The sequence below is a fragment of the Physeter macrocephalus genome, chromosome 18 (genome assembly GCF_002837175.3).
Source record: "Physeter macrocephalus isolate SW-GA chromosome 18, ASM283717v5, whole genome shotgun sequence".
Taxonomy (NCBI): Eukaryota; Metazoa; Chordata; class Mammalia; order Artiodactyla; family Physeteridae; genus Physeter; species Physeter macrocephalus.
The window spans coordinates 6060402-6075171 of record NC_041231.1 but is presented as its reverse complement, the minus strand read 5'-3'; the positions used below and the strand labels follow the sequence as shown (position 1 = coordinate 6075171).

General features: G+C 50.6%; 1 protein-coding gene across 3 annotated transcripts in view; it reads right to left on the bottom strand.

The window, feature by feature from the left end:
• Positions 1 to 501: 501 nt before the first annotated feature.
• KBTBD12 (kelch repeat and BTB domain containing 12) overlaps positions 502 to 14770 on the bottom strand; it is a 72777-nt gene continuing 58508 nt past the window's right edge. Inside the window, exons 7-8 of one of the 3 annotated variants that reach the window (XR_003676677.2) lie at positions 8097 to 8697; positions 502 to 2528 (exon numbers count right to left, since the gene is read on the bottom strand). The gene's annotated coding sequence lies outside the window, so the exon portion shown is untranslated. Of the gene's footprint in view, positions 2529 to 6767; positions 8698 to 14770 lie in introns of those variants that run through there. The other 2 variants (XR_003676678.2, XR_003676676.2) reach the window with 2 other exon arrangements.

The window sequence follows — 14770 nt, the reverse complement described above, 5'->3', positions numbered from 1 at the left end:
GTTTACCTAGAGGAAAAGAAAAGAGAGCAAACGAAACCCAAAGCAAACAGGAAGTATACGATAATTGCTAGTATTGATGAGCATGAGACCTACAAAAGGGGCTCAGTTTGGTGCAGTAGATAGTCTTTCTTGAAGGGGTTCATGAGGTGTATTTTATATACACTTAGATTCCCATTATCCCAATAATAACAACAAAGTGTGTTATTGGTCATGGGCTAAACTCTGGACTCTAGAACATTCTGCTGGGATGTCTATTATTGGTAGCAGTTATATTGCAAACAGTCCTTCGAGTTGTGTACAGTTACCTTCTTTGTTCTCTCTGTAAGTCATTCCTTCCTAAGAAACCACATTTAAAGTCCAAATGGGTTCAATCTGATTTATAAAAAAGCAAATCATTACTAACAGATTACTCACTGCACTTTACTGTAATCTAGTCACGTACATAATTTTGTTTTTTTACAACATGACATTTAAATCCTGTTGGTATAGAAATATACTTACTAGAAAATATTCTTCCATGTTGAGGGATAGATGAAGTGTTTCTGCAGGAGTGACCTATACTTCCAAAGCTCTTTTGATGAACCCGGGGCCAACTTGTAACTGTCTTCTCGGGGTTCAGCTTGGATGGACAAAGAAGCTAGATGGCGGACATGACCAACAGAACAGTCAATGAACATTGACTAAGACAGCAGTTAAAAACAGTATCACCGGTAGGCGTTGAGGGTAGCAGTTTAGGTGGCAGATTCAGGCCCAGTTCGCAATTAAGCTCATGAAATGCAAGATTTGGTTGAGCAATTGAACTGCAGGACGGATGGAGATGCTGCTGGGCCTTGGGACACCTAGAACCAGAGGCCAAGAGCCACTGTTCCTCACCGTTGCATGTTTCTGCTCATAAACTTCATTCTTTCCTATTGCATTGTCTTCCTTCATAAAGCAGGAAAAATGGATGTCCATAACTTAGGAGTTTCAAGTCTTCCGGTGGGGCTCACAAGTGCAAATGCTTTCTGGGGTCAGGGGAGTACCATAATTGAGTGAAGGAAGCTGGGTATGCAGTGTGGGGTGGGGGGCACCATGGCAAACTGAATCCCAAATTCAGCCTTTGGATTTTTCCAGAGAGGCCTGGCATCTGTGTTGAGGTTTCCAGCCTGCATCTCCTCAGGACAGCCCCGCCTAGGAGAGCGGGAGTGCACCCGAAAGCCTGCGCCAGCTCGTGGTCTTGAAGTGTCTTCTCAGCCACAGTGGCCGCTGGGCGCAGAGCGAGGCCGGAGGACGTCAGGTGTAGCCAGGCTTTAGGTCTCACCAGCAAGGAGGCAGAAGGAGAGGGTGCAGCGATGTTTTCTCTTCTGGTAGGAAGATGGGGGCGATTCCCTCCTTCTGATTAGAAAATAACTCAGGGCATTACAGAACATTAGAAGATACGTAAATGTACGGACAAGTGCTGGAAAAGCTCCGTAATCTCCCATCTGGAGAGAGTGTTGGTCGGTTTCCTTTGTCTTTTGTTCCTTACCTACTTTTAATATAACTGACCGCCTGTCATTTTGTATATTGCTTTTACATCAAATCATTTTTGATTTTCAAATATTTTAATATTTAAATAAGTATTCTAGGTATTATTATGTATTGTTTTCCTACTGTCTAATATTTTTTTCCATAAACCTCATTCTAATATTATATTCATGGGAGGTACATCCAGGGAGGCACCACGGTGTTCTGTGACGATTTCCCTGAAGTTAGGGGCTTAGATTGTTCACTGTTTTTTTCCTATTATAAATCACACTGGGATGAGTATCTTCATGACCAAAATGTTGCCTACATATCCTATTATTTACTTGGGATAGAATTCCAAACGTGGAAATTTCTGGGTGGGTCAAAAGCAATAAACATTTTTAAAGTTCTCAGTGTGTACTGCCGTGTTTCTGAAGATGGACTGTATCTATTTTGACTCACAGTATTTGGCAAATGATATTTTAAACCTGAAAGGCCCACGTTCTCAGCTGGGTTGAAAGAGGGCTGTGTGCAGGCATCTTTGGATCCAGGCTGACTTGGCCTGCAGGAACAGCTCCTGGACCTTCTAGAATGTTCCCACCCTTCCCCGCAGCCGCCTCCTTGTGCTTGGGGCCTGTGGTTTCCTGCAGGATGGTGTCGCTGCCAACTGATGCCAGCCCAGAAGCCCGTGCGCTGTCAGCGTTACCGACCCTTTCGAGTTGGTCCCCGGCAAGGGTCCTCCTGCCCCGAGTCATGGGAGCCGGCAGAATGAGAGCGAGTTCAGTTCAGAAGCAAAGGAAAGCTTTATCCTTTGACGAAAAAGAATGGAGGGGGGCGGCTCACACGCCGGGACACGCTCTCCCTGAAAGGCTGGTGCGGCGCTGCTTTATAGGTTCCTGTAGTTCTCGCGGGGCTGGCGCAGATCGCGGGATCCGTGCTCTCACGGCGTCTCTGCAGGAGGCCATTTCCCAGAAGGAGCTGTGACGTGAGGTGCCCAGTGTGAGGCATCTGCACGTGGCCTCCTGTGAGCGAGTGAAACTAGACTAAGCACAAAGGAAAAAAAAAAGGTTAGACTTTATATTATTACCCATATTCTCTCATTTCCCTGGAACTGGGCGACAGTTGCAGACTAAGGCCTGGGGCAGCCCAGAGCCACCTGGCACTCTGTTGACTGCCAGGTGCACAGGGGCTGCTCTGAGCACCTTCCAGGCTTCACAGCCTCCGCAGACCAGTGGGTCCCACGTTTCCGCTCTGCTCCCAACACCTCCTGCAGGGACGCTTGGCCGGCTCCCTTCAGGGGAGGGGCTGGGCTCCACAGGCCTCCGGCCCCAGGGGAGGGGAGCCCCGAGGCGCCGGGCTGAGCCTCCTGTATATGCGCTACCCTGCGCTGCCCAGTTACCTCTGAGAAAGCGGGTCAGCCGCCTGCCTTCCTGCTCGGGCTTCTGGCAAAGGGCGCGGGGGGCTGCTCGGCAGTGTTTGCTGAGTGAATGACGGCAGCACTGCTGGGAGTCGCAGGGGTAGAGGGACGCCCGGCGCCCAGGGTCCAGTGTCCCTCCGCCATCCTGAGTGACCGGGGTCGGGGCAGGACGGGAACGGGCCCGGGGGTCAGGCCTGGGGCCGTGGTAGCTGCTGTGTCTTTCCTGTGTCCTTTCCAAGCCCAGCTTCCTCCCCCGAGGAGGTCAGGGCTGCTGCGGGAAGTGGCCAAAGACAAGAGGCGGCGTGTCTGTGTTCTGATGTGCAAGAGGGACTTTGCGGTGACACAAGGGGCTTGAAAGACAGGTGCTCTGGAGCGAGAAAGGGTCTGCTGAGTGCGCCTAGCTCCCGTGTGGCAGATCCGGGCTTGTCCATCGGGGGGACGCCTTCCATGTGCGAGGCAGGCCTGCATCTTCGTGCTCAGCCCAGGCTGCTTTGAAGAGCACTCTTGTCGAGATTCCGAGTTCAGGCTTTGGAGTCGGAAGGCCCGGCTTCAAACCCAGGTGTCTGATGAGCCCTGGCATTGCGGGCAGGTAGCTTAACCCGAGGCGTGATCTCCTGAACTGTGTCGCAGGACTGAGAACTCAGTGAGCAAAAGTGTGTAAAGCACTTAGCATGCTGGGTGCTTCCTAAAGGGGGGTCCGTCAGTCGGTAATTGACGGTCCCCTTTGTGCCCACAAATCACTCCCCTGAGTTTTGTTAAAAGCAATTCTTTATTAGTAAGAGCCCACTGGAAATTAGTGTGGGTCTAAAAGGACTCAGAAAATTAGTATATGAGCAAGAAGGGAAAATCAAGTTTGTCCCCTTGCTTCACAAACATTCTCTTTGCCTTGTTTCCTACTGTGTTTAACAGAATCATCACTTTCCTAATTCCCAGACTCAGAAATTTGAACCCATCTCACTGCTCTGTTGTGGTCATCACATCCACGTCCAACACTGACCTCCTCCATGTCTTCCGGCCTATCCCCCACCATCATCGCCCTTCTTTGGGCACAGCGTCCACTGCCAGGACAAATGCATCACCCAGTAACTGTCCTTCCTCCCTCCTGGGTGGCCCTGTCCAGTCCACCCTCCACAGGCTTCTAAAGCACTCCTGTTCGTTGCTCACTTGTCCTCCATGGTGTCTGTATCACTTACGATTACGTTTGGCTGCTTGTTACGGAAAATCCCGAATAACAGCAGCTCAGATACTTCATTTCTCTAAGTTTCAAGGAGTCTGGAAGTAGCCATCCCAGGGCTGCTGCCAGTCTCCATGGTCTCAGAGGCCCGGGCTCCTTCTATATTATTGCTCGGCCACGTGTGACACCTCATAGTCCAACATAGCTGCTCGAGCGCCAGCCATACATCTGCATTCCAGCCAACAGGAGGGAGGAAGGGAGAGTCACACTTCCTTCCTTTAAAGACCTTCTTTAGAAATTGCACACACAACTTGCACATATATCTCGTAGGCCAGAATTTAATCCATTGTCACACATAGCTGCAAGGGAGCCTGGGGCATGTATAGCTTACCCTGACTAAAATACACAGCGTGAAAAGTGTGCGCATGTGTCTATACCTGGGTCACCATACCGAGGACCAAGACAGACCCTGAGTGCCTCTGTAGGCTCCCTGTGTGGCTCCCAGTTTCAAGACCTCCTCCAGGTAAGCACTATCCTGACCTCTGTTGCTGTCCATGATCTTTGCCTATTTTGGAACTTTGAGTACATTGAAGCGTTCAGCATGGGATCTTTTGTGTCTGGCACTCAACCTTATGTCTGTGAGAGTCATCCTTGTTGTGTGTGCAGTAATTTGCTCTTTTTTTTTTTTTAAATGCTCTGTGGTTTTCCACTACAATCTATTTACCCCCGTTCTTGTTGATGAACATTTGGGTTATTTCCAGTTTGGGGCTATTTTTAATGGAGCTGCTTTGAATATTTGTGTACAGGTCTTTTCATTTCCCTTGGGTCTGTATCTGGGAGCAGAATTGCTGAGTCTAGATGTCTGATCATTGTTTCACACGGCTGTGCATTCAGCTGACATCCATAAACACAGTGCTCCATCATTATGGAAGAAGAGAACAACAGGTACTGACCATCACCCGCAGCTCTGAGAGGTACCACTGCCCACACGTGGAACCGAGCCCTCTTGGCGCTCAGACAGTAGCTCTCTGCAGAAGCTCCGCGCGCCTGTCTCCCCAGCCTCAGCCCTCCCCCCGCCCTGCCCTGCCCAGTGCTCTTCCTCACACCTACTCTGTGTGCTGGGATGCGTCCTCCTCCTCCTGTTCCCCAACCTGCAGGCTCCCCTCTGCTCAGACAAAACTCACGCATCACGGCACAGGTGTTTCCACCTAACGCAGCCTCCCCCGCACCCCCAGGTTGGGCCCGATTTCTTAATGCCATCTGCTTCCGCTGTGTGTTGTACCTTGGCAGTCGTGGAACACATTTTCCTTGCTATAATTATCTCACAGCACCCCGGGATTTAGAATTGGCAGGGCCCTAGAGGTCCTGAAAGCCCACGGGAGTTTGGAACTACTTCTGAGATGGCTGATCTGCATCCCGGGGAGACATCCAGGCCTTTACTTTCCCGTCAGTGCTCTCCTTTCTTCCCCCTTCCCTCCCTGACCCGGCATCTCAATAGATAAGAACCGATGGCCTAAGATCTAAAAGAATAGATCTTAAAAGTTCTCTTCGCAGACACACTCGAAGTTTGCAATGATATATGGTGACAGATGTTAGCTAGCCTTACTGTGGTGATGGTTTCTCTACATGTATAAATAGCACTAACGCCCTTGTGCCTGTCTTTTGAAGCATGCGTCTGGCACAAGCTATGGATGAATCTGGCCGTCTCCCTTCTCCTCGCTGGCCTGTGGAGCATGGTGATACTGGCCAGACTGGACCCACCACAAATCCACCCAACCTCAGACAGCCCCCAGGATGTCTGCCTATGTTTCCTTGGCCAGTTCACACTTCTACTCTCTGCACTAGCTTTTTGCCTCCTTTTTAAAATATGAGAGCATAATTTACATACACTAAAACGTACCCTTTTTCCTGTACAGTTATACAGATGTTGACAAACGCATACAGCCCTGGGGCTGCCACCACAGTCAAAACACAGAAGGGTTCCGTCATCCCAGCTTCGCACGCGCCTCTGTGGCTGGCCTGTCCCCCACTCTCAGCTCCTGTCCACCACGGACGTGTTTTCTGCTCCCTGCGGTCTCACCTTCCCCGTGATGTCACAGAAACTGACCCACGTGGTGTGTCGGCTTCCTCGCGGGCTCCTTCCGCTCAGGAAGCCTTGGAGAGCCCCCATGTTGTTGGAGTCCCCCTGGTTCGTTCCTCTTTATGGCAGAGTAGTGCTCCGTTCTCCAGGTGAAGGGCATTTGGCGTGCTTCGGGATTTGCGTAATTATGAGAAAAACCACTTTAAACACTGTGTGCGGGTTTGTGTGGGAAGCTAAGTTTTCATTTCTCTTGAGTAAATATCTGGGAGCAGCACTGCCGAGTCGTAGGCTTCACCGCGAAACTGTTTTCCAGGGTGGTGGTACCCTTCTGTGGTCCCACCAACCATGTGGGAGAATTCCGGTTGCTCTGCATCCTCATCAGCAGTTGGTTGTGTCAGGTTTTTACAAAAATTTTAGTCATTCTCAGGAATTCCCTGGTGGTCCAGTGGTTAGGACTCGGCGCGTTCACTGCCGTAGTCCTGGGTTTGATCCCTGTTGGGGGAACTAGGATCCCCAGGCCACGCAGCATGGCCAAACCACCCCCGCCCCCCGCCCCCCAAAAAAGTTCAGTCATTCTGATGTGGTATCATTGTGGTTTTAAATTTATCTTTTCCTAATGACTAGTGATACTGAGCCTCTTTTCATGTGTGTATTTGTGATCCATAGATTTTTTTGTTGTTGTTGAAGTATCTTTTCAAATATTCTGCCCATTTAAAAAAATGAGCTGTTTGGATTTTCTTATTGTTGAGTTTTGAGAGTTCTTTACAAATTCTGGCTAAAGATCTTTTATCAGTTATATAATAATATAGCTATTTTCTCCTCAGCTTTGGCTCATTTTTTACTCTCTAAACAGTGTCTTTCGAAGAGCATAAGTTCTTCATTTTTACAAAGTCCAGTTTGTCAAGTTTTTCTTTTATGGATTGTGCTTTTGATGTCACATCTAAGAAATCTCCGTCTAATGCAAGGTCCCAAAGATTTTCTCCTATGTTTGGTTCTAGAGCTTGTGTAGTTTCAGCAGTTACATTTAGGTCTATGATCCGTCTTGAGTTAGTTTTTGATTATGTGTAAGGTAGTGACTTTATTTTTTGATGTGGACCGTTTTTAAAGTCTTCATTGAATTTGTTACAATATTGCTTCTGTCTTATGTTTTGTTTTTTTGGCCACGAGGCATGTGGGATCCTAGCTCCCCAACCAGGGATCGAACCCGCACCCCCTGCATTGTAAGGCGTAGTCTTAACCACTGGACCGCCAAGGAAGTCCTGTGACTTTATTTTTTAATTTACTTTATTTTGATGCAAGTAATACATTTACAGGTTTGAAAGGACCACGTGCCTTAAAACGAAAAGCAATTCCATGCCCTAACTCCACTCTGGACCCCCACCCCTCAAAGGCAACCGTTATCAACTCATTTAATTTTTTCTTCTGGTGTTTACCTCCATGTAACGTGCTTATGATTCCTGATTTTTAACTTTAGACGTTTTCTGCTGACTTCCTATAATTGAAGGTCAGGTTCTCTTTCTTACACCTCCCCACGCATCCCCCACCAACCCACCACAATCCCAACGTAGCTGTAAAATAATGTTGGCTGGGGACTTCCCTCGCGGTCCAGTGGTTAGGACTCTGCACTGCCGCTGCAGGGAGCACGCGTTCGATCCCTGGTCAGGGAACTGAGATCCCACAAGGCATATGGCTTGGCCCAAAATGAAATAAAATAAAAATATTAAGAAAAACCGATTTTGGCTAATCACTTCGGTGCTAATCTCATAATGACTGTGTACATATTACTCAGTCAAGCAGAATAGTGTATTATGATTCCTCTTCCCTCCTAAGACTTTTTTTTTCCTCTTACAGCTAACAGTTCATATTTTCATTTGTTTGATTTTGTAAGCGCTTTGTAAGTGCTAAGTTATCCCCCCATTCTTTGACAAATTCTATCATACCTCTCGACATAGTGAACAAAACTGGGTCATCTCTAAGTGTTTCTGCTTGTTTCCTTCCCTCTTGCTCCTTTGGTTCCTGTGTGGACGGGTGCCCTCCAGGCCTGCCCCCCACCTGCCATCCTGGGACTTCTCGCCAGGGAGGTCCCTTTGTGTCTCCTTGGGGTGGAATCTCCTTTCTCAGACACTGCCTTCCTCTTTCCTGGTGGCCTCCCTGGTTTGGGTGGGTACTTCGCTTCCTCCAGTGCATCCTAAGGCAGTGCCCATGGGTCCCTGTGTGCCAAAATGTCTTTCTTCTGCTTTCACCCTGGTGTGGAGTCTGGTTGCTGTACAAAAATCTGGGTTGGATATCATTTTTCCTCAAAATTTCAAACTTGTCACCAGTGCTGTTGAGAAGTCTGAAGCCATTCTGATGGAAGATTCCTTTTCTTCTCTGGTGTGGGTCGGGTACAGGCCTGGCAGCCAGGGGTCTGACAGCTGACTTGGGGGAAGGGGCTGGAGGTTTCATTTTTCACTCTCGGAGTCTCGTAACTTTCCCATCTTCATCTGGGCCTCAGTGCCCTGTCTAGGGCCTCCTGGTTCATTTTGCCAGATGTAGGGTTGCCTACAGATAAAATACAGGATGCCCAGTTAAATTTGAATTTCAGATAAGCAGCGATTAATGTTTTGGAATAAGTGTGTCCCGTGCAACATTTGAGACATACTAAGAAAATTATTTGTTGTTTATCTGAAATTCAAATTTAGTTGAGCGTCTTGTTTTTCATTTGCTAAATATGGCAACCCTATCCAAATCAATTGTGTTTCTAAAAATTAGCATGAAGCAACCTGTAAATTAAATTAACAAATTACATTTAAAATAGCTCAAAAGTACTTAGGAATAAGTTTAATAAAAGAAGTGCAAGATGCACTGAAAACTACAAAACTTCACTGAAATAATATCTAAATAAATGGAAGGACATCTGTGTTTATGGATTAGAAGACATAATATTGTTAAAATAGCAATATTGGCCAAATTGATCTATAGATTCAATGCAATCCCTTTCAAAATCATAGCTGATTTATTTGCCGAAATTGACAAAGCTGATCCTCAAATTTATATGGAAATCTGAGACCCAGAATAATCAAAACAACCTAGAAAAAGAAGAATAACATCGGAAGACTCACACTTCCGAATCTCAAAACTTACTGTACAGCTACAGTAATTAAGAAAGTATGTTCCTGGCATAAGGACAGACACATCAGTGGAGCAGAACTGAGAACCCAGAAGTAAACTCATACATTTGTGGTCAAATGATTTTCAACAAAGATGCCAAGATAATTCAATGGGGGAAAGAAGAGTCTTTCCAACCAATGGTACTGGGACCACTGGATGTCTGTCTGCAGAAGAATATATTTGGACCTCTACTTCACACCATATACAAAATTTAACTCAATATGGATAAAAAACTTAAATGTAAGAGCCAAAACTTTAAACTCTTAGAAGGAAACCTAGGTGTAAATCTTCTTGACCTTGGATTAGACAATGGTTTCTTAGCTATGTCACCTAAAGTGCACAAGTAACCAAATAAAAAAATTGAACAGAAAAAAAAATGATACGGGACTTGTATCTAGAATATATAAAGAACACACAACTCAGTAATGAAAAGACAAATAGTCCAATTTTAAAATGGATGAATTATTTGAATAGATATTTCTCCAAAGAAGGTATATAAATGGCCAATAATTGCATGAAAAGATGCTCATCATCAGGGAAATGAGCAAGTTAAAACCACAATGAGATGCCACTTCCCACAGATAGGGTAACTGTATTTAACAAGACAGACAATAACTGTTGTCAAGGATGTGGAGAAATCAGAACCCTCACACGCTGCTGGTGGGAATTTAAAATGGTGGCGCCGCTTTGAAAAACAGTCTGGCTATTCCTCAGATGATTGAATGACTAATGATTAAATGCTTAATATTAAGTTTAGATGAATGACTTATTGCTTAACTATTAAATGTTCTTCCTGTGAGGTGCCCTACGACCCAGCAATTCCACTCTTAAATATGTGCCTAAAGGAATGGAAAGCGATGTTCAAACAGACACTTGTACATAAATGTTCACAGCTGTGCTGTTCACAAGAGTCAAAAAGTGGCAACAACCCATCAAATAAGGAAGAGATGAATAAAAATAAAAATAGATAAATAAAAGGTGGTCCATCCATTCAATGGATAGCAAAAAGAAGTGAAGCACCGAGACCTGCTACAACATAGGTGAGCTCCGAAAACATCGCCCTAAGTGAAAGAAGACAGTCCCAGGAGACCACAGTTTGTGCACGGTGTCCAGAAGAGGCAGTCTGTCGAGACACAAGTCAGATTAGTGGCTGCCAGGGCTGGGGGTGGTGCAGGAGATGAGGGGGTGACTGCTAAAGGGTGTGGGGTTTCTTTTTTTCTAATGAGCACGAATAGGCCGATTTCAGACAGTACCTGTTTGTATCAGAGAATAACGAGGAGGAGCCGAGATCTGTGATCAATGAAGTCTCTTCATCCTAACGCCCCAATCCCAAGTGTCTTTTACCCATTATTTCCTTCTATCCTTGGGATTTCCTTTTGGGGAGAGAAAAATGTTCTAAAACTGGTTGTGGTGATGGTTGCACAGCTCTGAATGCACTAAATCACCCAGTTGTACCTGTTAAGTGGGCGACCTTTATGACAAGTGAGTTTTATCTCAATAAAGCTGTTACAAACTGTGCTTGCCTGTCTCTGTCTTCATTCCATGATCTGCTCGGCTGCTTAGCCAAGGCCTGTTTTCCTTCGCTGGAAATTCCACCAGGGAATTCTTTTGCTACCCATCGACCTGGCCTTGTCAGAAGGTGTTTCTGCAAGCTGAGGATGCAGTTTTGGGGCTGCACCAGCCCAGCCATGACTTCTGTCTCTGGGCCCCAAAGCCCTCCTCCCGTTGCTGCTCAGAGGTGCCCCGGCTGGCATCCCCAGGAACAGTTCGTGCGACGCTGCGGCCCAGGCAGAACAGATAGACGAGACAGAGTAAAACGGGCAGGGTGGGGCTGGAAGGAGAGAAAGGAACCACAAGCGGGAGGTGGTGAGCTGAGTGAGGGGAGGCCGACTGCAGGGCCTGGGGGCTGCGGGATTTGCTTAACGGAGCTGTGGCCGCAGGTTCCTTCCCTCTGCGGGCCGGTTATGGGCCAGGCCAGATCGGCCCCGGGGCACGAGGAGACCGGACCTGGTCCCTGCCCCAAGGAGCTCCGGTCTGGAGGGCACGGGAGGCCCATACCAGGGCGACTCCAGCATCATGGGCCTTCCTGGGGTCCCAGGGGACTGATGGTAGTGGCCACGGGGACAGCCTCTCCCTGCAGGAGAGTCTGCGGGGGGGGGGAGGGTGGAGTGAGAGGGAGGGTAGGGGTGGGGTGGAGAAGGAGGCAGCGTGCACAGGAAAATGCCTAGTCCCAGGCCTCCCCCTGGACTTCCCGGCACAGAGCGTCTGGGATGGGGCCTAGGCCTCTGAGTTATACACCCTCCCGGTGATCTCTGTAAACCTACCGGCTTCAGTGCGAGAATTGCATTTTGAAAGGATGTGGGGAAAGCCCCAAAACAAAAACCAGCAAAGACTATGCAGTAGAGACCATCTGGCCCACGAAGCCTAAAATATTTACTCTCTGGCCCTTTACGGAGAAAGTTTGCCGACTTCTGCTCTAAACTCTGAAGTTTGGGAACCACCCAGCCCACGAGTGCTTCCTCAGGTTCTAGCTCCATCTGCCCGATTGTCCGAGAAAGGCTGGTCTTCCAGGTGTAAGGGGAGATTAGCTCATGCTGGAGAGATGTAAAGATGTCCTCGCCCCGCGGGGACCTGTCCTTGACACAGAAGGGAGGGTGGTAAGGGAACCGAAAAGGAAACGTCGGGAGCGTCTGTGTCGGGGTGCACTTGACATCGCTGGCTGGCCTTGGGAGGGCCCCCCGTGGTGGGGCTCAGGTGAGCGGCCCCCAAGGCCTCCTGCACCCCATTTCCCTCCCTCCTGGCCGCCAGCCGCGGTCGGCGGAGTTCTTCCACCCAGCGTGTTACTCTTCTACGACACACGGCTGGGTCTCTGAGTCAAACGGCGTCCTTTCGTGTGTCTTAAGCCTGACGGCGTGGCGTAATGCAGAATCGATGATTCACTGCTTGTCTTCGCTCGGTGCTCTGTCTCTGAGGTTCGTCCACACAGACGTGTGTTCTGGTTTGGTCTCCTTCACTTCCGCGGGGGGTTCCGAGCACAGCTGTACCTGGACTCTCGTCCTTTCTCCTGTCCAGGGCACTGGTTTGTTTCCTTACCCCCATCGCAGGAACACTGCTGTGAGTGTCAGTGAGAGCTGGTGGGGGGGTGGGGCACGCGCTCGGCCTCCAGGAGGGTGGGTGGGGCCTGAGCCGGTGACGCCCCACTGTTCTCCGTAGGGGCTTCTCGGGCCTCTCCAGCGCATCCAGCGCGGGGCCCGCACAGCGCCCCCAGGACTGCCTCCGCTCCTGCCCACGAGGCCGTGAAGTGGTCCCTCTTCCAGGTGGACTTGCTCTTCCCTGATCCTAGAGGTTGAGCACCTTCTCGTGGTTTAGTGGCCACTCCAGGCGCCCTTTCTGTGAAATGTGCTCATCTCTTTGCCCATTTTCCCAGCGTTTCTGCTTACCCGTTCGTAGGCGTAGGCCTTCTTTCTGTTCCCTGTTGTAGACAACCCTAAGGGACTCTGTCCCAGGTTCTAGCTTCTCCTGAGCCCAGCCATCCAGGTGGTGTCCGAGCAGCTCTGCACCTGCAGGTGGCTCCCTGGCCCCCAGGGAGGGAGCGTGTCCTGGTGTCAGGGCTCCCAGCTGCAGCCTTGTTGCAGGAACACTGTCCGGTCCAGCCACCAGGGGGAGGAGCTGCTTCACTGACCGTGTGTCTCCGCTGCTTGAGGCTCTGGGAGATGCCAGCCCGGAGAGGCATGGGGGGGGTGGGCAGGCACCCCAGGAGGGGACGGCCGGACCCCAGGATGGTGACCGGGAGGTGTGGTGATGGTGACGCGGCCCACTCAGCCTGGCCAGTGCGGCCGCCTGCCCTCACACCGCCCACCACGCCCTTCCCCTCGCGGGGCCTCAGCACAGGCTGCTCCTGGGTCTGGAATGCCCGTCCTGTTCAGCTCTCCAGCACGCCCAAGCCCGCCAGTCACCTGCCCCGCGGACTGGCCGCAGGACCACTCCCCCCAACCCCCCCGCGCCAGGCTGCCCCAGCAGTTAGTGTCACTTTGCTCAGAGAAGTGAGTCACTTGTGTGATGGCTCACGTGTAGTGGTCACCTTACTTTGAACCTGTGGCCCTTGTTAGAGCAGAACGGAGGTCATCCCGCAGGTGAGGGGAGCCTTTCCCTCTCACTGTCCCCCACGGGGATGTCATGGGGCCTCCGACAGCGCCTGCATTTACACCTGCTCTTGTGCCCCAGTGGCCCCGGCCCTTGGTGTCCACGTGAAATCCCACACAGACCGTGAACAGACGTGCTTTATGGGCAGTTCTACGCGTTGGATGGTGTGTAGGCAGAGCAATGGTTTTCCCCAGACGTGTGCATGCTGACCCACGGAACCCTTCATGGCAAAGGGGAATTAACTGCCAATCAGATGCCCTTAAGATGGGAAGGTGGTCCTGGATATCTGTGTGGGCCCAGCGCAATCTCAGGTCCTCACCGGTGGGAGGGGATCAGAAGGGGGGTGTTGGAGGAGGAGATGTGAGGATGGGTTGTCAGCTTTGAAGATGGAGGAACAGCCACAAGCCAGGAAACACCAGTGGCCTCTAGAGACTGAAAAAGCCAGGGACGTGGGTTCTTCGCAAAGCCTCCAGGGGGAGCGCATCCTGCCAACGCCCCGACCGTGGCTCCCTGAGACCCTGCGTGGACTTCTGAACCACGCAGGTGTGAGACGGCACGACACCTGGCGGCGATGGGCTGTGCTGCACGCTTGCCTGGAGAGCTGGGTTTGGACCCCAGCCCCTCACAGGAGGTCGCTTCGCTGCCCCTGAGGTCTCTCCTCTCCTCCAGGACATGACCGCGTGGGGAGCAGGGCCGGGCTCCGGAAGAGCGCTCAGAACGTGCTGACCACCTTCCCTTTGAGCGATCCCTTCACGGCGCGGTGGCCTCTGGCTTTATTCTCGACAGCCTGGCAGTGTCTCGTGTGTGCTCAGCAGAGGTGGAGAAGGGGAGAGAGTGGCTGCTTCAGAGCTGGGGGCCGTCAGGTCCGGGCTGGGGGCTGCCCCCGCCCCCCCCCCCCCCCCCCCCCCCCCCCCCCCCCCGGTCCACGCTCTCAGAGGCTGCAGGTCCTGCACTGGCGCACTTCCCTTTTGGAATGTCGCTCTACAGACCCACATCGCTGGGAAGGCTGAGAAACAAGCCTTCAGTGGGGTTGCCTCTGACCTGAAACTGGTGGCCTTGGTGTGAAAAGCCTCATGTTTGTCCTGGAACTGGAGCTTGTTAGCTCTTTCCAACCCGTGTATTTGTCCTGGGCTCCACGGCCGGTGGAGACCATCCACCGCTGAGCCTCTGACGCTGCAGGATGGGCACAGCCTGCCAGGGGTGTCCTCTCGGTGCCCCCTGCCCGCTCGCTCCCGATGGCTCCCTGCCCAGCTCAGACCCGCCTGCAGGAGACTGGTCTGTTCCCGAAGACGTGGCTGCTACCTGTCCTGTCTCTAAGTGG